The sequence below is a fragment of the Bos indicus x Bos taurus genome, chromosome 13 (assembly GCF_003369695.1).
Source record: "Bos indicus x Bos taurus breed Angus x Brahman F1 hybrid chromosome 13, Bos_hybrid_MaternalHap_v2.0, whole genome shotgun sequence".
Classification (NCBI taxonomy): Eukaryota; Metazoa; Chordata; class Mammalia; order Artiodactyla; family Bovidae; genus Bos; species Bos indicus x Bos taurus.
Window position 1 is genome coordinate 59806019 of NC_040088.1, and position 21458 is coordinate 59827476.

Here is a 21458-nt window from a genome sequence, read left to right on the forward strand (position 1 = left end):
TCCAATGCAGGAAAGTGAAAAGTGAAAGTGAAGTTGCTCAGTCGTGTCCGACTCTTAGCGACCCCATGGACTGCAGCCTGCCAGGTTCCTCTGTCCATGGGATTTTCCAGGCAAGAATACTGGAGTGGGGTGCCATTGCCTTCTCCAAGGGATCAACATATACCCATTACTATATATAAAGTAGATAACCAACAAAGACCTACTATATAGCACAAGAAAATCTACTAAATAATCTATAATAACCTATAAGGGGAAAGAATCTGAAAAAGAATGGACAGATGCATATGTATAGCTGAATCACTTTGCTGTACACCTGAAGCTAACACAAAATTGAAAATCAACTATACTCCAATTTAAAAAAAAAAGATCTGGCTATCTGTCACATTTAGGTTTGCTCATGAAATATATTTCAATACATACACATGTTTAGTAAATACAACAATCATATACTTCCTAAGAGCTTTCCTCTTCTTAAGTACCTGGATGAACATGCAAAACATGAAAAGCACAGGAGAAATTAGAACAGAAGGCAAGACCTTAAAAGATGAACATATAGCACAGAAAACACTTATCAAGGAGGACTGGGGGGTGCACTGACATGGGGAAGAGAGAAGCATTTTCTGAGCAGGAGAACAGCACATGCAAAGGCCTGGAGGCAGGATGCACGAGATGGCAGACTGGGATGATAGAAGCAGAGCAATGTAGGGGCAGAGGCCAGGCTGGGCCCAGTTGGAAACTGCCCTAAATTTCAGGGCTTTTCTGAAGGCCCTGAGCAACCACTGAAAGAAGAAGGTGGAAGTTGTTTCCAGAAATACATATTATATATAGTTTTTGGCTTTAAAAAAAAAAATAATTGCCATTGTCTATACTCTGTGTTATTGCTTGCTTTTTCACTTACCTGTATATCATAAACATTTTCTTTGTTAAAAATATTTATTTATTTACCTAGGTGCCAACCCTGTAGCTCAGACAGACAGTAAAGAATTTATCTGTAATGTAGAGACCTGGGTTTGATCTCTGGGTTGGGAAGATCTCCTGAAGATGGGAATGGCAACCCACTCCAGTATTCTTGCCTGGAAAATTCCATGGATAGAGGAGCCTGGCGGGCTATAGTCCATGGGGTTGCAACGAGTTGGACACAACTGAGAGACTAACTACACTTTCATTTATTTACTTATGCAGCTGCTCCAGGTCTCAGTTGCGTGTGGGATCTTTTAGCTGTGGCATGTAGGATTTTCAGTTGTGGCATGCAAACTCCTAGCTGCAATATGTGGAATCCAGTTCCCTGACCAGGGATTGAACACTGCCCTTGCCACCCCCGCCACATTGGGAGCATGGAGTCTTGGCCACTAGACCATCAGGGAAGTCTCCATAAACATTTTTAATGTTCTTTATTACAGCCACTTTTCATTGCAATTTTGTTGCTGTTCAGTTGCTCAGTCTTGTCCAACTCTGTGTGACCCCATGGACTGCAGCATACCAGGCTTCCCTGTCCTTCATCTCCCAGAGTTTGCTCAAACCCATGTCCACTGAGTCAGTGATACCATCCATTAGAGCCAGTCATTCCATTATTCCCCTTTAATTCAAATAGTTAGATTATTTTTAACCTTTTTTTTTATTATTTTAAAGTAGAGTAGTGCTAAGTTTTGTACCTAAAACTTTTCCTCCTATTTAAAAGTAATTCTGTGTCAGCATACATTCCTAGATGTCACACTGGCAATATGTGGCAATATTAGTTCCTTTGCTACTATGACTCTTTGATGGGGGAAAATCATTATCTTCAAGTTTTAGTTTACATTCCTTTGATGGCTAGAAAAATGTAATAGGTCTCCATATTTATCAGCAAATATTCTTAGGGCAATAGGTAAAGTCATAAAGTAATTTAGTGAACAGATAAAAAGAATATCAATTTATCCCAGTAAATCTATGGAATGTACAAAGAAGCAAACAATTTTAGACTAAGCTAAAGTTATTTTATAAAACTATATTATTATTTTAAAAATCAACGTGTTATCTAAAAGCTAAATAAGTTATTCTTTGGAAGAAAGGCATTAAGACAAGCTAATAAATTACATCCATAGACAAGTATAGATAGTGAAATCAAGTTATCTATATGGCTTAGATACCAGAGTAATCTGTTTATGTGGTTTAAGCACAAATCTATGCCTAAATCAGTGTCCAAGTATCTGAGAACTTGTCTATTTTACTAGCAGAAACAGACTCAACTCTTTTTCATTGACCTCAAGGATTGTCTGAAATGATCTCATTGGAAGGGAGCTTTGTGTCATCCTCCACGGGTTTTAAAATAGATGCTTCACTGAGCCACCCCACACAGGAAAGCTGTGTTTTCCAGCCCATTAGGACAAGTTCACAAATCGATTTACAACTGTGTTCATGAAAAGCTCAGAGCAAGAGAGCTGGCAGAGTCCACTTCAAAGCCCACATTCTAAGAGGAAATCTGTCCCCCTCCAGCTGCCCCCAGGATAGGGCCTTACTCTTAAAAGATTTGTTTGAAATCTCTGCAAAATCAGACTGGTCCTCAGTGGAATAATCACCACCACTGAGCCTCAGATGGCGCAGATACCTGACTCCATCACACGGAAAGCCAGCCAGGAAAGGCTCTGGTGCTGAGTAGAACCTCCCTCTTTCCAGGGCTTGTTTCCCAGAGTTAAGGTGACCCATCCAAGGCCAGCCCAAGAGGGCTAGCACTGGAAAACTCCCGCAGACCAGCACAGGACTGGCTCCTGGCAGGCACACCTTGTAGAAATCAGAATGTGGCCTCTCACTGGTGGGGACTCTGTGCTGAGGCCACTGACTGAGTCATAGTCAGGGAAAGTCTTTGGAATCCACAAATTGCCATGGTACAAAGCATCCATTGGCCCTGATGTTAGCCCAAGCCAAGGAGAAATGCATGTGGGCTCTTCACTGTTGCCAGGCCATTCCTGCAGGTGTTACAGACCAGAAACTACACCTTCCTGCCATCAATGCCTATTTAATGCCCTTGTGAAAGTCAGCCATTTAAAACTGGTTTTAGAAAAGACTGTCAGAATTCTAGATGCCACTCCAAACTGAAACACTGAGGATCATCACTCCTTTAAGCCCAGTCAGCATAGAACCACTGGAGATAAGGTTTAGCCTCTTAGCCATGGCAGTTTGTTCTTATCTTGGAAACCTCTGTCATACTATTTTGGGCAACCTCGCATGCATCAGATTGAAGAACAGAGAGCATTTTGCTGAAAGCTTCCATGTGGAAAGCCAGTATGAATGGACCCAGCCTCCCTGATTTAATGACTCTTAGGTAGAGTCAGAAGCAGGGCAGTGAGCAAAGGACCTGAGGAAGGATGAGAAATCTCTCTATAGAGCTTTCTGCCTCAGGAAAGACGGGCTTTTCATTTGGAGGGGGTTACTGTTCTCTTACAAGCTCCTGAAACTAGATACCACCCTGGTGAGGGAAGAGGACGGAGAACTGGGACATCACAAATAAAAGGATAATTAATCAGGTCGCTACTTGGCTTCCCGCCATAGCTTCCTTGGCAATATGGATCCTTCAGCTGTCAGCAATCAGTCTACAGGCAACTTTCAATTATCAACGCTCTTGGAGGGGGCAGTGATGTGGATAATCCAAAACAGCAGATAATCCCTCCAAATCATTTAATTTATCTTTTGAATGATTTTCACATGTACACACATGCAAACACACATGATTCTTTCCTTCCTCATTATGTTCTGCTTAGGCCAAAAATCAAATTGATGTGCATTCCTGGGCGTACACCAATTGATAAGGAGGCTGACTGAAGGAAGCTAGTCCTCAGATTAAACACTTTCTGTGGATCATTCACTCATGGATAATCAAGTGTTTAATATATTGATTTCATTCATAGACTCATAGGACTGGAAGGAAGCAGGAAATTATTCAAGTCAAACCCTTTGCTTTGCAGATGAATAAACTAAGTCCTAAGGCACTTTCCTAAAACCTTTGGCTGGCTGATACCCATGTGCTGTCATCATTTCATTCACAAGACTTGTTCTTCCACTGACTTTAACCAGTTGGTGCCCAGTGGGGAAAACCACAGGAACTGAGATACACTGTTCAAGAGCTTCTTGTGGGCTACATAGAAGGATGCTAAGGGACTGGAGGCCCAACCATGGCCACTCACTAGAATTGCCCAAAGAATATACATATATTTAATTCCCTGACCAATTAAATTAGAATCTGGAATTGGGGCTGGACATGGCACGTGGGCATTGCAGCTGAGACCCAGGCGTGAGAGTTTAAAAAGGTCTCTAGGCAAATCCACTGTGCAGTCAAGATTGAGAATCACTGCCCAGAGCCAGAATCCTGACCCCTTTCCCTACTAGCTACATGCTGCTGCTGCTGCTGCTAAGTCACTTCAGTTGCGTCTGACTCTGTGCGACCCCATAGATGGCAGCCCACCAGGCTCCCCCATCCCTGGGATTCTCCAGGCAAGAACACTGGAGTGGGTTGCCATTTCCTTCTCCAATGCATGAAAGTGAAAAGTGAAAGTGAAGTCGCTCAGTCTCGTCCGACTCTTAGTGACCCCATGGACTGCAGCCCACCAGGCTCCTCTATCCATGGGATTTTCCAGGCAAGAGTACTGGAGTGGGGTGCCGTTGCCTTCTCCTGCAAATCCTCTCCAGTGGGATTTCCCTGATGGTCCAGCAGCTAAGACTTCACGTTCCCAATGCAGGGGGCCTGGATTTGATCCTTGGTCAGGGAACTAGATCCCACATGCGGCAACTATAGAACCCACACACCACAACGAAAACTGACGATTCTATGTGCTGCAACTAAGACATGGCGCAGCAAAATAAATAAATATTAATAAAAAAAAAAAAAACCCTTCCCCTTTCTGTGCCTCATTTTTTCCCCTCCAAAATGGAGTGACAAGGATGATAGTTTAATAGTTGCCTTACTGAGTTGTTGGCAGGATTAAATGGTTTAATATATAGAAAACACCTATAACAGTTTCTGTTATGGACTAAACATTTGCAGCTCCCCTAGAATTCATATGCTGGGGTTCTAACCTCTAATGTGATGATATTAGAAGGGGGTATTATAAGAGAGTTTGCTTTCTCTCTCTCTGCTCCCCTACGTATGAGGATACAAGAAGCCAGCCATCTGCAGACTAGGAAATGGCATCTCCCTAGACCTTGATTATTGGACTTCCAAGACTCCAGAACTGCGAGAAATAAATGCTTCTGGCTTAAGCCACCCACACTATGGTCTTCTGTTACAGCAGCCCTAACTGACTAAAACATGTTCACAGTACACACAAATCACTATATAAATGTTAGCTGTTACTGTTGTTGTTGTTGTCATTACTGCCACCACTACTACTGTTACTATTATATGAGGCCCTGAACAAGAAGGAACATGCTAGGGTACTTCTGAAAACACGGGGCTTTAAAAGATACTCCTGAAATATTGGTTTGGGATCTTGAGATTAAGGGGGACTTCTTTACTCAAAAAAGTACCCAAGGAGAGGCATGTGAGTGCAAGATCTGGGAAAAATAAACTAGCTTCTGAAAACACATTTGGCTTCAAATTTCAGGAAAGGAAGAGCATTTTGATGAGCTGGATTTGAGAGCTATCTCTGTTTTTGTTTTGTTTTAAATTACTGCAGCATTTGGTTGTTTTTCACTTAACACTTATTGTGTCGATTTTAATCACATGCAACAGAATATTGTCAGAGTACAAATTGAAAGCATTACTGAGGGACTTCCCTGGTGGTCCAGTGGCTAAGACTCTGCACGCCTAGTGTAGAAGGCCCAGGTTCGATCCCTGGTCAGGTAACTAAATCACACGTGCTGCAAGTAAGAGTTCCCATGCTGCAACTAAAGATCTCAGATGCCACAATTAAGACTCAGTGCAGTCAAATAAGTAAATACAGGCATATGTTAAAAAATAATAATAAATAAATAAAGCATTACTGAATCTATACCACATTGTAGTCACAGCTTTCTTTGAGTCCCTGTGAGGTATCTTACACTGAAATGAATGTCAAAATATGTATTTGCTTCCCTAGGCCCATAGTGTCAGGGAGCACTTTTGATATCAGTGTACTGGGGATTTTCAGAAGTTTTATATTATAATTTCACTCTATGCAAGGAGTTTTTTGATTTCCTGTGTTTTATTTTGTTAGCAAGGTGATGAGTTAGGAATTATCAGCTATTGACCCTCGGAAATTGGCTTATTTACTGCTCCATAATAAAGTGGCAGTCAGTTTTATTCAGGAGAAGGCAATGGCACCCCACTCCAGTACTCTTGCCTGGAAAATCCCATGGATGGAGGAGCCTGGTAGGCTGCAGTCCATGGGGTCACTAAGAGTCAGACATGACTGATCGACTTCACTTTCACTTTTCACTTTCCTGCATTGGAGAAGGAAATGGCAACCCACTCCAGTGTTCTTGCCTGGAGAATCCCAGGGATGGCGGAGCCTGGCGGGCTGCCGTCTATGGGGTCGCACAGAGTCGGACACAACTGAAGTGACTGAGCAGCAGCAGTTTTATTCTATGGAAGCAGATGATGTAAAAGCAGTTTCAAGCTAGATGAAACTCATGTGCTTCTCATTAAATGATTCCTATAAAAGTACTAGCAAATGTGCTTCTTCCTAAATAGAAAACTATTATTTTACAGAACATTTTTCTAGTAACACGTAAACCATGATGATATTTGTACATGATAAATGCTACAAGAGTTCAGAATTTAGTTCACTTCTTGTGAAGAAACAATGTCAGAGTAAACCCATGATTTAAAAGACTTCTTTTAGTAGAGAAGTTTCAAAGAATTCACTATACATTTTTTTTTTTTTTTTTTTGGTAAATCGGACTGAGTGACTGAACTGAACTGATATATTACCTACATACAGAAAAGTGGACCAATCGTAAGTGTACAGCCTGATGAATTTTCACCAAGTGTATAAACCTGTGTAATGAGTAACTTTATCAAAAAGCAGAACGTGACCAGCACCCAAGAACCCTGCCCCCCATGCCCAGTACCCTCCCCCACACACCACATAACTATGATCCTGATTTATAAGGCCACAGACTAGTTTATCTTTAGAAAGTGTTTTCGTATTTTAATATAAACACCTTACTGTTTTAGAAATGGGATCATAGAGTGTGGATTCTCTTGCACCTGGCTTTTATCTAACATGAGAGATTCACACATACAGTCACACGTAACTGTCGTTTGTTCCTATCATGGCTGTGTAGTATCCCCTTTTATAAATACACCATGATTTACTCAGCCATTCTACTAGAGATTGACACTTTGTTTCCAGTTTGAGGCTACTGTGAGTAGTGCTGCCATGAGGATTCTAGTACTTGTATACAGCCTTCTATTGGGCTACACATCTAGGAATTGAATTGTCAGGCCTTAGAGTAGAGAGTGGAGAAGGCAATGGCACCCCACTCCAGTACTCTTGCCTGGAAAATCCCATGGATGGAGGAGCCTGGTAGGCTGCAGTCCGTGGGGTCTCTGGGAGTCGGACATGACTGAGTGACTTCACTTTCACTTTTCACTTTCCTGCATTGGAGAAGGAAATGGCAACCCACTCCAATGTTCTTGCCTGGAGAATCCCAGGGACGGGGGAGCCTGGTGGCCTGCCGTCTATGGGGTCGCACAGAGTCGGACACGACTGAAGCGACTTAGCAGCAGCAGCAGAGTAGAGAGTATATGTGTGTTTAGCTTTACTAGATACTTTCTGTTTTCCAAAGTGGTTGTACTAGTTTACACTCTCACCAGCAGAGTATGATCATTCCAGTTGTCCCACATCCTCACCAATCCTTGATATTATATATGTGTGTGTGTGTGTGTGTGCACATGCTCAGTCATTCAGTCATGTCCAACTCTTTGCAACTCTTTGGACTATAGTCTGCCAGGCTCCTTTGTCCATGGGATTCTTCAGGCAAGAACACTGTAGTGGGTGGCCATTTCCTCCTCCAGGGAATCTTCCCAACCCAGAGATCGAACCCACATCTCCTGTGTCTCCTGCACTGCAGGCAGTTTCTTTACTCTCTGAGCCATTGGGGAAGCCCATATACCTTTTTCATTTTAGCCATTCTCCCATTGGACGTTTTTTGAAAAAAATAAAGAACCTTATGAAATATGATATTGAGGAAAGCTAAGTGTGCCTTCATACCAGGCCGGGTCTGTCCATCTGCAGCAGGGGTGAGAAAGGGGCCGCAGAGCATGACAGCAGACCCTGTCCCCACACATTCCATGGTGAAGGGAAAAAGAGAAGACAATGAAGGTGGCCTTAATTCTGCATGCTCTGCAGATGGAAGCATGCTCTGATTCCTGGAACAATCCACAGATATTTGCTGAGCACCTCCCAGATTGCAGTCTCATTAAAACCCCAGAACTGGCCCTCAAAGAGCCCATGGTAACCTTGATGCTTTGGAAGCATGACTCTGGGCACAGCAAACAGGTCAGGGAGGAACTGAGGCAAGAAGTCCAGATACAGAGGAGCAGGTGCTAGAAACAGTGAGGCAAATTTTCTAATAGCTTCATCTACTCAGTTTGCTCCTTTCTTGAAAATGAAGACTCCACCTTAGTTTACTTTTGAGCTTTGTACTCTGAACGTTAAATACTGAGTTTCAGCTTAAGGGCTCCTAGGGGGTCTTGGACCAGGCCCCCATTTCTGGGTCTGTCAGTCACCTTCACAGTTTTCTTTACATCTTTCTAGGGCACAGCTTCCCAGGAACTTTGAAAGTGAAAGTCACTCAGTCGTGTCCGACTCTTTGCGACCCCATGGACTATACAGTCCATGGAATTCTCCAGGCCAGAATACTGGAGTGGGTAGCTCCAGGGGATCTTCTCAACCCAGGGATTGAACCCAGGTCTCCAGGAACTCTAAATGCTTACAGACTTTTGCCACAAGAGCTCGTTAAACACAGATTTCATGACACTGCTGATCATCCTGCATCACACCTCTGAGAACAATGTTTGGCTCTGGAGTTCAAAACTTCTAGCTACAAAATCACAACTCCCTGAACCTTAGTTCCTTCATTTGGTTCTGTAAGGATTACATGAGATAACTTGTGTAAAATGTTTATATGGCCCCCACTAGATAATGGCAAGAACAAATGGTAGATAATATTATTAGCTATTAGCTATTATTAGCTATTAGTGAGATGTTATTATTTAACACCTCACTTGCTGTATTTATCCAAAGAGAGATAGAGAAAAAGAGACAGATTTATTGTAACTAACTGGCTCATGCAATTATAGAGGTTAAAATGTCTGAAGGTGTGCAGTCTGCAAGCTGGACAACCAGGAGAGACCATGGTATAGTTTCAGACTGAGTCCAAGTCCAAATCAGAAGACCAATGTCCCAGCTCAAAGACAAGCAAATAGAGAGAAAGTTCTCTCCACTCCCTCCACCTTTGTGTTCTAGTCAGCCTTCAATGGAGGATGAGGCCCCCTCACACTGGAAGGGCCATCTGTTTACTCAGTCTACTAATTCAAATGCCAATCCCATCCAGAAACACCTTCACAGACATACCCAGAATAATCTTTAACCAAATATCTGGGCACCCCATGGCAAGTAAAGTTGACACATAAAATTAATCATCACACTTGTCAAAGCACTCATCAGTTTGAGTCAAGTGTCTCAACTCTGATGAGGCTGCACTGGTACCACAGATAAAGCCACATCAGGGAAATACTCCTCCTTGGCCAAGGCAAGTCAGGCAGATAGACCTATGGGCTGAGGAAGGGAGTTCAAGGAGTGACCTATTGTATTTTTATCTCTGAAAATTCTGTCTTCCAGAACCATCAGGTGTATTGACTGGATCCCAGTGTTCTAGGAATTTTCTTCCATAGTTTGTTAATTTCTCTTCTTCTTCTAAAGTAAGACTATAGAGTAAAGACCAAACAGCATCAACCTTTCTGGTTGATTTGTCATTTTCCAAATTTGAACCTCAATTTTTCTCAACCTTGATCCTATTCTTCGACATCATTATTTTTCCCACTTCTTCTCTATATAGTTTAAGTTTCCAGATGTATTCTCAAATACTTTTCTTAAGTGGTTATTGTATAATCATGAAGTGAAATGTTAGTTGCTCAGTCATGTCCAACTCTTTGTGACCCCATGGACTGCAGCCCATCAGGCTCCTCTATCCAAGGGATTCGCTGGGCAAGATTACTGGAGTGGGTAGCCATGCCCTTCTCCAGGGGATCTTCTCAACCCAGGAATCGAACCCAGGTCTCCTGCACTGCAGGCAGATTCTTTACCATTTAAGCCACAGGGAAGCCCTACTGTATAATTCTACATAGTCCCAAAGGTAAGCTTGGAAAATACTGGCCAAGAAGCCCAGCTCCTGGCCTAAGGTGGTTACAGCTGGATGTTGACACTTGGATGACCTGCTGAAATTATCTAACAAATATTTATTAATATGGGGATTCCCTGGTGGCTGAGTCAGTAAAGAATCTACCTGCAATGCAGGAGTCCTGGGTTCCATTCCTGGGTTAGGAAGATCCCCTGGAGAAGGGTATGGCTACCCACTCCAGTATTCTTGCTTGGAGAATCCCTTGGATAGAGGAGCCTGGTGGACTGTAGTCCGTGGGGTCGCAAAGAGTTGGACACGACTGAGCAAATTTCACTTTCGTTTATTAATATTCACTTGGATTAAGGAACCATGAAGGCCCCAAAGACCTGAAAGACTGCTCTTGAGGGGCTCACAACCATGAGGAGAAAATAATTAAACAGGATACAAGGGCAGAAGAGTAAAACCAGGGTAACCAACACTTGTCTTCCCCTACTGCTTACAGGCTGTGTGACCTTGGACAAGCCTTTTATCTTCTCTGAGCCTTACTTTCCCAATGAGCAAGGTGGAAACAGTAAAACCCTTCTTTATTGCACACTGGGAGGATTAAATGAAACAACATTGGAAAAGCAACCAAGCATGTTAGATGGCATAGCAGACACTCAATAAACTTCCCAATCATAGAGCAATACTTGCACACACCTTAAAAATCTCAAGATACATTTAAAACTGCAGAATATTTTTCAATTAATTTAAAAATTGAACTTTCACATGTATCATTGCCATGTTAACTAAACACACACTTAATGGCAATCATTAGTTCCAAGGACCAACTGACTAAGTGTTGGTAATTTGCAGGGTGAGAGTTATAGACCAGGCAGGAAAATAGCCTATATTCACAGATTACTTTGAGCAAATCTGACCCCAAAAGTCCAAGTTTTGATATGTAATATTTAAGTTTCATAAGATATATATCATATAAAAACATTGAAGACAATAATATTATGTTGAAGATACAGGTAATAGAATGTTCTAAGTAACCAATATTGTGTAAACTAATTCAATGAAGTTTTCTTTCTTTCTTTCAAAAACTGCCCATGTGAGTATTACCACACCTTGTTTATTCACACCGATAAGCACTCTTGGAAACTCATAGAACTTTGGACTTTGTGGAAGTGAACAAACTTTAAAATCTACTTATTGCTAATGCTGTTGGTAATTATGCTTAGAAACTGTTTTTCTAAATTTGCTTTGCACCTGAGAACTGTCTGCAACTGGCAATAAATACTATCAATAAAATACTAAAGTTTAGTAGTTGTAGATTCAACTATCAGTTCAATTGCTCAGTCATGTCTGACTCTTTGCAACCCCATGGACTGCAGCACACCAGGCCTCCCTGTCCATCACCAACTCCTGGAGCTTGCTCATACTCATGTTCATCAAGTCGGTGATGCCATCCAACCTTCTAATCCTCTGCCATTCCCTTCTCCTCCTGCCTTCAATCTTTCCCAGCATCAGGGTCTTTTCCAATGACTCAGTTCTTTGCATCAGGTGGCCAAAGTAGTGGAGTTTCAGCTTCACTACCAGTCCTTCCAATGAATATTCAGGACTGATTTCCTTTAGGATGGACTGGTTTGATCTCCTCCCTATCCAAGGGACTCTCAAGAGTCTTCTCCAACACCACAGTTCAAAAGCATCAATTCTTTGGCACTCAGCTTTCCTTATACTCCAACTCTCACATCCATACGTGACTGCTGGAAAAACCATAGCTTTGACTAGACAGACCTTTGTCAGCAAAATGGTACCTTTGCTTTTTAATATGCTGTCTAGGTTGGTCATAGCTTTTCTTCCAAGGAGCAAGCGCCTTTTAATTTCATGGCTGCAGTCACCATCTGCAGTGATTTTGGAGCCCCCCAAAATAAAATCTGTCACTGTTTCCATTGTTTCCCCATCTATTTGCCATGAAGTAATGGAACCAGATGCCATGATCTTCATTTTTGGAATACTGAGTTTTAAGCCAGCTTTTTCACTCTCCTCTTTTACCTTCATCAAGAGGCTCTTTAGTTCCTCTTTGCTTTCTGCTATAAGGGTGGTATCATCTGCATATCTGAGGTTATTGATATTTCTCCCTGCAATCTTGATTCCAGCTTGTGCATCATCCAGTCTGGCATTTTGCATGATGTACTCTGCATATAAGTTAAATAAGCAAGGTGACAATATACAGCCTTGATGTACTCCTTTCCCAATTTGGAACCAGTCTGTGGTTCCATGTCCAGTTCTAACTGTTGCTTCTTGACCTGCATACAAATTTCTCAAGGAGCAGGTAAGGTGGTCTGGTATTCCCATCTCTTTCAGAATTTTCCACAGTTTGTTGTGATCCACACAGTCAAAGGCTTTAGTGTAGTCAATGAAGCAGACTTGGGAGGCTCAGTGTGTGGCACAAGTCCTCTTGGAGAAGGTCACCTCTTGGAGAAGCCCCACCACAGAGTCACCAAGCAGACGACCCACAAACTGGAAAACAATTATACCAAAGAAATTCTCGCACTGTTGCAAAAGTTCTAGGGCCCACCACAGATTCCCCAACCTGGGGATCTGGCAGAGGGACTGAGAACCCCCAGGGAATTTGACTTTGAAGACCAGTGGGATTTGATTACAGAACTTCCACAGGACTGGGGAAATAGACTCTTGGAGGGAACAAACAAAACCTTGTGTCCACCAGGACCCAGGAGAAAGGAACAATGACCCCATAAGCAACTGAGCCAGAGTTGACTGTGAGTGTCCAGGAGTCTCCAGCGGAGGCGTGGGTCAACAGTGGCCTGCTGCGCAGTCAAGGGCACTGAATACAACAGTCAAGGGCACTGAATACAACAGTCCTGGGAGCTACAGCATGCTGGCATAAATCCTTTTGGCCTTAGGCCAAACTACAGGGAGGAAACACTGCCCCTCCCATCAACAGCAAATTGGATTAAAGATTACTGAGCATGGTCCCACCCAACAGAGCAAGACCCAGATTCCCCCACAGCCAGTCCCTCCCATCAGGAAGCTTCCACAAGCCTCTTATCCTTATCCATCAGAGGGAGGACAGAATGAAAACCACAGCACAGAAAGCTAAACAAACTGATCACATGGATCACAGCCTTATCTAACTCAATGAAACTATGAGCCATGACATGTAGCACCACCCAAGATAGATGGTCATGCTGGAGAGTTCTGACAAAACATGGTCCACTGGAGAAGGGAATGCAAATCATTTCAGTATTCTTGCCTTGAGAACCCCATGAACAGTATGAAAAGGCAAAAAGATTCAACTATACATATGGAAAAAACAGATGTGTTCCTAAAAATTGACTAAGAAAGTGAATTTTTAAAGGGAATCCTCCTACACAGTTGGTGGGAATGTAAATTGGTACAGCCACTATGGAAAACAGTATGGAGGTTCCTCAGAAAACTAAAAATAGAATTACCAGATGATCCGGCAATCCTACTCCTGGGCATATGTTCAGACAAAACTATAATCCAAAAAGATACATATAGCACTCTGTTCATAGCAGCACTATTCATAATAGCCAAGACAAGGAAACAACCTAAACATCCATCAGCAGGTGCATGGATAAAGAAGATGTGGTACATATATGATGGAATATTACTCAGTCATAAAAAAGAATGGAATAATGCCATTTGCAGTATCACCTAGAGATTATCTAAGTGAAGAAATTCAGAAAGAAAGAGACAAGCACCATACAATATCACTTATATGTGGAATCTAATATACCACACAAATGAACTTATCTACAAAACAGACTCACCGACATCGAGACTTGTGGTTGCTAAGGACAAGGGCATGTGGAAGAGTGATAGACTGGGAGTTTGGGGATTAGTAGATGCAAACCATTATATACAGAATGGATAAACAAGGTCTTGTGTATAACACAGGGAACTATATTCATTATTCTGTGATAAACCATAATGAAAAAGAATATGAAAAAGAATGTATATGTGTATGTACATTAAGTATATACATATGTAAATACACATATATGTATGTATGTAAATCACTTTGGTGTACAGCAGAAATTAACATAAGATTGTAAATCAACTATACTTGAATAAAATAAATTTTAGAAAAAAGAAAGTGAATTTCCAAATATAAGCCCCCTATTTTCTAATTGCCTTTACTTATTTTTTTTAACAAAGATGTTCCTTTGGAAAATATTCTAGCATAAACACGTAACAAAACATACATGCATACATTAAAGAAAATTTTTTTCACATTGAGGTGAGGAGTAATCATTTCAATTCTGTTGTTTAGAATAGCTATTGTACGGACTTCCCTGGTGGTCCCATGGCTAAGACTCCACACTCCCAATGCAGGGGGCCCACGTTCAATCTCTACTCAGGGAACTAGATTCCATATGCTGCAACTAAAAGAACCTGCATGCCACAACAAAGATTGAGGATCCTGCATGCTGCAACTATGACCATTCGCAGCCAAACAAATATATTTTTTAAAATAATTATTGTACTGCAAAGTGTAAATGCAAAACATTCAAGCTTTTAAAAGACTTTTTGTTGCTTTTAAACACTGCAGTAGCAATTTCAGATATACATAAAAATATCTAGAGGATGATTCTTTCTGTGCCCACTTATCACTCAGCCCCAACAACCGTCAACCCCATGGCCAAACCTACCTCATTTACACTGTCATCCACTTCCTCCCTCCCATATTATTTTGAAGCGAATTCCAGATATATACTTTCACTTATAAACATTTCAGGACTCATCTCTTAAAAATAATGATTACTTTCTTTTCAAAGTAAACATAACACAATTACCACGTCTAAAATGATTAACAATAAGGCCTTAAAGTCATCAAATGTCCTATGTTCAAATTTCCAAGGTCTCATACATGTCATAATCTAAATTTTTTAAAAAATCAAGATCCAAGTCAAGTCCATGCTTTGCAATTGTTTGATGGGTCTTCTAAGTCTCTCTCAAATTACCAGTCCTCCTCCAACTCTTTTTTTCCCCCTTGTAATTTATTTTCCAAGAAACTAGGATGTTTGTCCTAATGGGTTTCCTCTCTCAGGATTTTGCTGATATTTCCTGGGATGGCAGGAAAAGAAAATTTCTTCTCTATTTTCTGTAAATTAGTAGTTGGAAGCTGGAGCCACATGTGTGATTTTTAAAAAGTTTTCTTTGGCTTTCCTGCTCTTTTATTAAGTTTTTCTGAATACCTACTATGTGTCTGTTACTGATGGTTGCTATGGAAACAAAGATGCCTCAGGAATTTAGATGAGTGAAGAAAATGTATGCAAACAGAATTATAATCAATGTGTTCAGTGTTTAAAAAAAATATAAAAGAGCTGCTAAGGCAATGTCAGAAGGAAGCAACTGGCTTGCCCAAGAGAGGCTTAAGGTGGTGACTTTTGAACTAGGTTTTGAAAGATGAGTAGGAGTTTTCCAGATGAGAACATAGAGAGAAATGAAGGGAAGGCAATTTCCAATCCAAGATAGCAGCACATCTGACAGCAGAAAATTGTATAAGGAAATAAACACAGCTCAGAGATCTATCTGCTAAGGTAGGACTGCTGACAGCAGAGCTCCTGACCTGGATAAAAATACCTTGAACTACCTCTCCCCTATTTCTGCTCTGGGAAAATTAGTCTCTAGAGGAGTCTTTTACAGAATTGGTCATCGCAGCCAGGGAGAGCAGGAGCAGAACATGGAAAAGATTCCAAAAGCAGCAGAAGGAGAGAGAGCTCAGGAGATCTGAGCACTCATGACAAAGCTTGGGCAGCACCCAGCTGGCCTGGCCTGTGCCTGGGACCTTTGACATGCTGAGACTGGCACAATATTTTACACGTGTATTCAGAGGCAGCCTTTGGTGAAATGGTCAGGAAGTACAGTTAATTCTGGTCCCCTCGGCACATTCCTCTCATCTCCTCTCATCTTGCTCCTATCTGCCCTGGCTCGCAATAAGGGCAGAATCTGATTCTGCAATATGAGAAGATGCCTGCAGGAGAAAGAGGACTGGAGGGAAATGTGGGGGAAGGAATATGAGAGAAGCAGAAAGCTAGGGCAGCCCTCTAGGTACAATGCTCCTGGTTTCTCCCAGGCTGCCCCTCTGAGACTGTGTCAATACCACTCTAATCACTAACAACATCCCCTTCACCCCCGACTGCTGGACTATTTATCACTTATTTTTAACATGCCATGATCATTTACTCCTTTGGTCATGCTGGTCCCTCTGCTACGATGCTCCCATCTCTCCCTTCTCCAACTGGCAAACTCCTACTCATCCTTCAAAGCCAGCTCACTGGCCCTCATCCCTGGATGACATGCCCTCATCATTGTGCTCTCACAGCACATGTACACATCTTGGCTCCTACTTCTGTCACTCTGTTATGACCATCTGTTGAAGCCTCTGTTTCTCCTCCATTTGACTTTTCCAAAATAGGACTGTGTTCCATTCACCTTTAAGCCTTAGGGCCTGGAGTGCTGGCACATAAAGATATTCAGTGAGCATTTACAATGTGACTACCTGAAAGGATTAACTAGAAAAGCTTGGTCTGCATCCTTTGTGTCACTCCACCTCTCCCCACCCACCACCACCCCCTGGCCCAGTTATAAGAGGGCACTGTAGATGGTGGTCTAGATATAATATCCTATATGGCTATTGTGGCACTGAGCTCTGAAACTAAGGCCCAGTATCAGGTATGTCTTGACATCTAGGGAAAAATTGGGAGACCTCTAATGGCTAACCACAAGTTCCCTTCCCTACTCTGCTCCAAAAGACAAGGTCCCCCAGCCCAACATACCTCATTAACTGGACCAGTTGCTAATCCCTAAACAGTGGATTTCAGTTCCCTAACTCCCAGCCCTCAGAATTCAAATAAGCTAGTCACATCCTCTCAGGGAAATCAGAGGGCACTTTGCCCTCTTGATACTACAAAAAAGCCTGCTCCCCACCCTATGCACAGCTCCTGGTTGTTTATCCATCCCCAGGTGCAACCTTTATGAGGCCCTGTGTGTGGTGTCCTCCTCCCCATGGCTGTGAGTGTAGATGACCAATAAACTGCTGTCAATCTCATCTGCCCAGAGTCAGGGGTTGTGTGTCTGGCCATCCCCGTAACTCTAGGGTGAGAATCTCTCTCACCAATGGCACTGAATAGGAGGCGATTAAAACAACCATTGATTCCAGAGGAACAGCGGTGATGGAGGGAAGTAGAAGCCAGGTTGGCAGGGATATAGAAAACCCAGAAGTCTTGGCTCACCTTCCTCATGAGTTTCCTATCATGCTGGGTTCCTGAGCTCTTAAGGTAGTACTGATGATCTGTACACCATTCCCAGTGCTATGAAAAAGTCCTTACCAAAATGCGCATAGTAGTAGTAGTAGTAGTGTTAGTCACTCAATTGTCCAACTCTTCGCAACCTGGACTGTAGTCCACCAGGCTCCTCTGTCCATGGGATTCTCCAGGCAAGGATACTGGAGTTAGTTGCCATGCCCTCCACCAGGAGATCTTCCCAACCCAGGGACTGAACCCACGTCTCTTACATCTCCTGCGTTGGCAGGAAGGTTCTTTACTACTAGCACTACCTAGGGAAAAATGTGTGTGGACCAGGGTAAAAGTTTATGAATAACACTACATGTTGGGTAATCCAGATATTTCAAAACATGGCAGCCATGGAGTGAAAGTATAACTTTTAAAAAGATCTTTAGCTGGGAATGTCTGTCTGGCTTAGACCAAGCTAAGTTTTGTGAGATTGCAAGGTTAGACTCCAAGAGAGCTCAGGGCTGATTTCCTTATATCCCATACTGCTCTGCCCTCTTTAACCCAAATTAATTCAAGAGGAATCCATTCAGGAGCAGAGCACTGCCCAGCTGGGGTAATCCAAACAAGAGCAGATTTCTTTGGCTTGAATTATTTCCATAAATGCATCACTTCCCACCTGGCGTTAGTGTTAGGCCAGTGGAGTTATACTGAAACTGGCCTTCAAGTTTGTGAAATAACAGGCTCCTCCCAAACAGCAGCTTTGAGACAGAAACCACAAGTTCAAGATGCAAATTAGCATCCCCTCACTTAATAAGATGCTTACTATATAATAATTCTTATTATACAGTAATAGAAAAATGGGGAAATGACAATAACCTAAAACTAAAATGAAGAAAACTCCAAGCTTCAGGAATCTATCAGAGTGATGTTCTCTCTTTAAAAAGGTTTCCTTGCTGAATTACTCATGTTTAATGCTTTGGTAACTGATTTCAAAAGAGACTTAGTGTTAGCAAAAAGTTCAGATACCCTCCACAGTTCAAGTCTGTAATTCTCTAGGTAATTGCTCAAGATCAGCATGGTGTTACTCTCTGATGTATCGGCTACAAATAATTTCAGCCCAAAGTGTTCTGTCGTCTCTTGTAGATAATTTTTAAAAGGTTCTTTGGCATCCAGAGGAGTTGGATACATCTGACAAATGTCTGAGACACTTTGGATGAGGTTTGAAATCATTTTTTTCTGAGGATAGTATATTAAAGGTAGAGAATGAGCTGTACTCATTTTTTCAAATTCCCTACATATGTCCTAACATTTGCATGTTACTATGAGTGGAAACACTATTTTTCACTATTTCAACCTTATCTTACTCTATGGAGCACTTCATGAAAGCTAGCAATAACTCTTATGAGCCTGAAAGGTAGATTTATTAATTTTAGTAAAACCTAAGTGAATAATGCTACTTCTCTAGTTCCACATCCCTCTTTACTCTTTCCCACCAGCACCCTTGTAGGAAACTCAGAGACAGCACCGTAGACAAAAGCGACGTGGCATAGCTGCTCTTCTCTTATTTTTTTACACACGGTGTTCGAATCTAGGTATAAATATTGCCCCATTAACCTTTCTACAGGCACTGACTTAACAGAGGAGTTACAGGAACTTGTCTACAGTCCCTCAGAACTAGAAACAGAGCACAGAAATCTGAGCACTGGAGGTCCCTGGAAAATTCTAGAATGCAAAGGGACACTGACAGCTCTCATAGTCCATCCTTCACTCCCAGACATGCTTACATCTAAGTGAGTCAGTGAAACCCAGGCTTGGGGCATCCTTTTCCCCAATCTTCTCAGAGGAAGACTGTGGTCAGAAGCCTGGATTGCAATCCCGGTTTTATCACTAACAGAGTATCCTTTGGCAGAAAAGATACAGAAAGTTCCTCTTTCTGGGCCTCACTTTCTTTGTCTGTAAAGACACCGGACCGGATGATCTTCAAAGGTTCAGATCGAAGCCTTTATGTACAGCAGATTATTTCTGAAGATGGTTCCACAGTTCCTCCTATATTCTACTTTTTTTGGATATACCTCATAGTTATAATAAAATGCATACATTTTGACAAATGTTCCCTGTGTATACTGTTGTTCTAGTCACTAAGTCATGTCCGACTCTTTTGGGACCCCATGGACTGTAGCCCACCAGGCTCCTCTGTCCATGGAGTTCTCCAGGCAAGAATACTGGAGTGGGATGCCATTTTCTCTTCCAGGGAATCTTCCTTACCCAGGGCTCCAACCCATGTCTCCTGCATTGGCAGGCGGATTCTTTAACCCTGAGCTACCTGGGAAGCCCATATACCACCACAATCAAGGTACAGAATATTTCTATTATCCCCCAAAGTTTGCTCATACTTTTTGCCAATGATATGCTTTTTTCCACCCCCTAGATGAGTTTACCTTTTCCAGAAATTCACATAAATAGAATCACACAAAATATACTCTTTTGTATCTGGCTTCTTTAAAAAAGCAGAACCATATCCCCTTTGCAATGTGCTTGTACCATTCTCCCATCAAGAGTGAAATCTAGGGCTTACCTGGTGGTTCAGTGGTAAGGAATCCACCTGCCAATGCAGGAGACATGAGCTCAATCCTTGGTCTGGGAGGATCCCACATGCCGCAGGGCAAGTAAGCCTGAGGGTCACAACTACCAAGCCTGTGCTCTAGAGCCTACATGCCGCAACTACTGAAGCCTGAATGCCCTAGAGCCTGTGCTCTGCAACAAGAGAAGTCACCACAATGAGAAGCTCGAGCACTGCAATTAGAGAGCAACCTCCGCTTTCCATAACTAGAGAAACACTGGCGCAGTGACGAACACCTAGCACAGCCAAAAATAAATAAAATTATTTTTACAAAAAGAGTGAAATCTATTTTCCAATCCTTTGACTCCATGCTGGCCCTTGGACTTGCTTTGACCAGCAGAATACAGTGAAACTGATGGTACGTAATCCCTTTTACTCCTTGGAAGACAGCCACCATCTAAAAATACTAGATAACTGAATGATGTGTGACCACATGGAAAGAGAGAACACTTGGAGGGGAACAAAGGTGCCTCACCCAGCTGACAGCACCAAGGCCCGGAAGTGGATGAGGTCACTTTGGGTCGTCCAGCTGAGGCACCCCCGTCAAGACGACATGGAACAAAGAGGCATCCTCAGTGAGCCCTGCCTGAATTCCTAACCCAAAGAATCATGAGATAATAAAACAGTCTGTTTAAGGTACAAAATTTGGAGGTGGCTTATAACACAGCAGTAGTTAACTGAAAAGGTGAGTCTTCTGCTTGTTTTCTTTTAAAGTCCAACGGGATTTCCTTCAGGCCAAGACTATTAGCTAACTATATAAGTGTTTTACCTTAAATCTCTTCTACTCTCTTATTCCCTTTTCTTTTTTTTTTAACTGTGGTATATTTGGCATGCAACATTAGTTTCAAGTGTTAATTAAAGTGATCCTATATTTGTATATATTGTAGAATGATTCTATATATTGTATAGAATCTATATATTGTAGATTCTATATCTATATATTGTAGAATGATCACCACAGTAAGTCTAGTTGACATCCATCACCACCCAGTTACAGAATTTTTTTCTTTTGATGAGAATTTCTAAGACTTACTCTTTAGCATCTAATAAATACATAATAAAGTACTATTAACTACAGTCACCATGCTGTACATTACATCCCCTGACAAATTATTTTATAACTGGAAGTTAGTACCTTTGATCCCCTTAACCCATTTCTTACAAGCCCCATCCTTCACCTATCGCAACCATCAGTTTGTTCTCTCCATGAGCTTGGTTTTTGTTTATTTCTTTGTTTTTTAAAAATTCCAAATTATAAGTGAAATCATATG

The 21458-nt window shown here is 41.9% G+C and overlaps 1 long non-coding RNA gene across 1 annotated transcript in view; it reads right to left on the minus strand.

Moving 5' to 3' along the window:
* LOC113903595 overlaps positions 1-21458 on the minus strand; it is a 58030-nt gene that overhangs the window by 32751 nt on the left and 3821 nt on the right. The gene's annotated exons all lie outside the window — the stretch shown is intronic.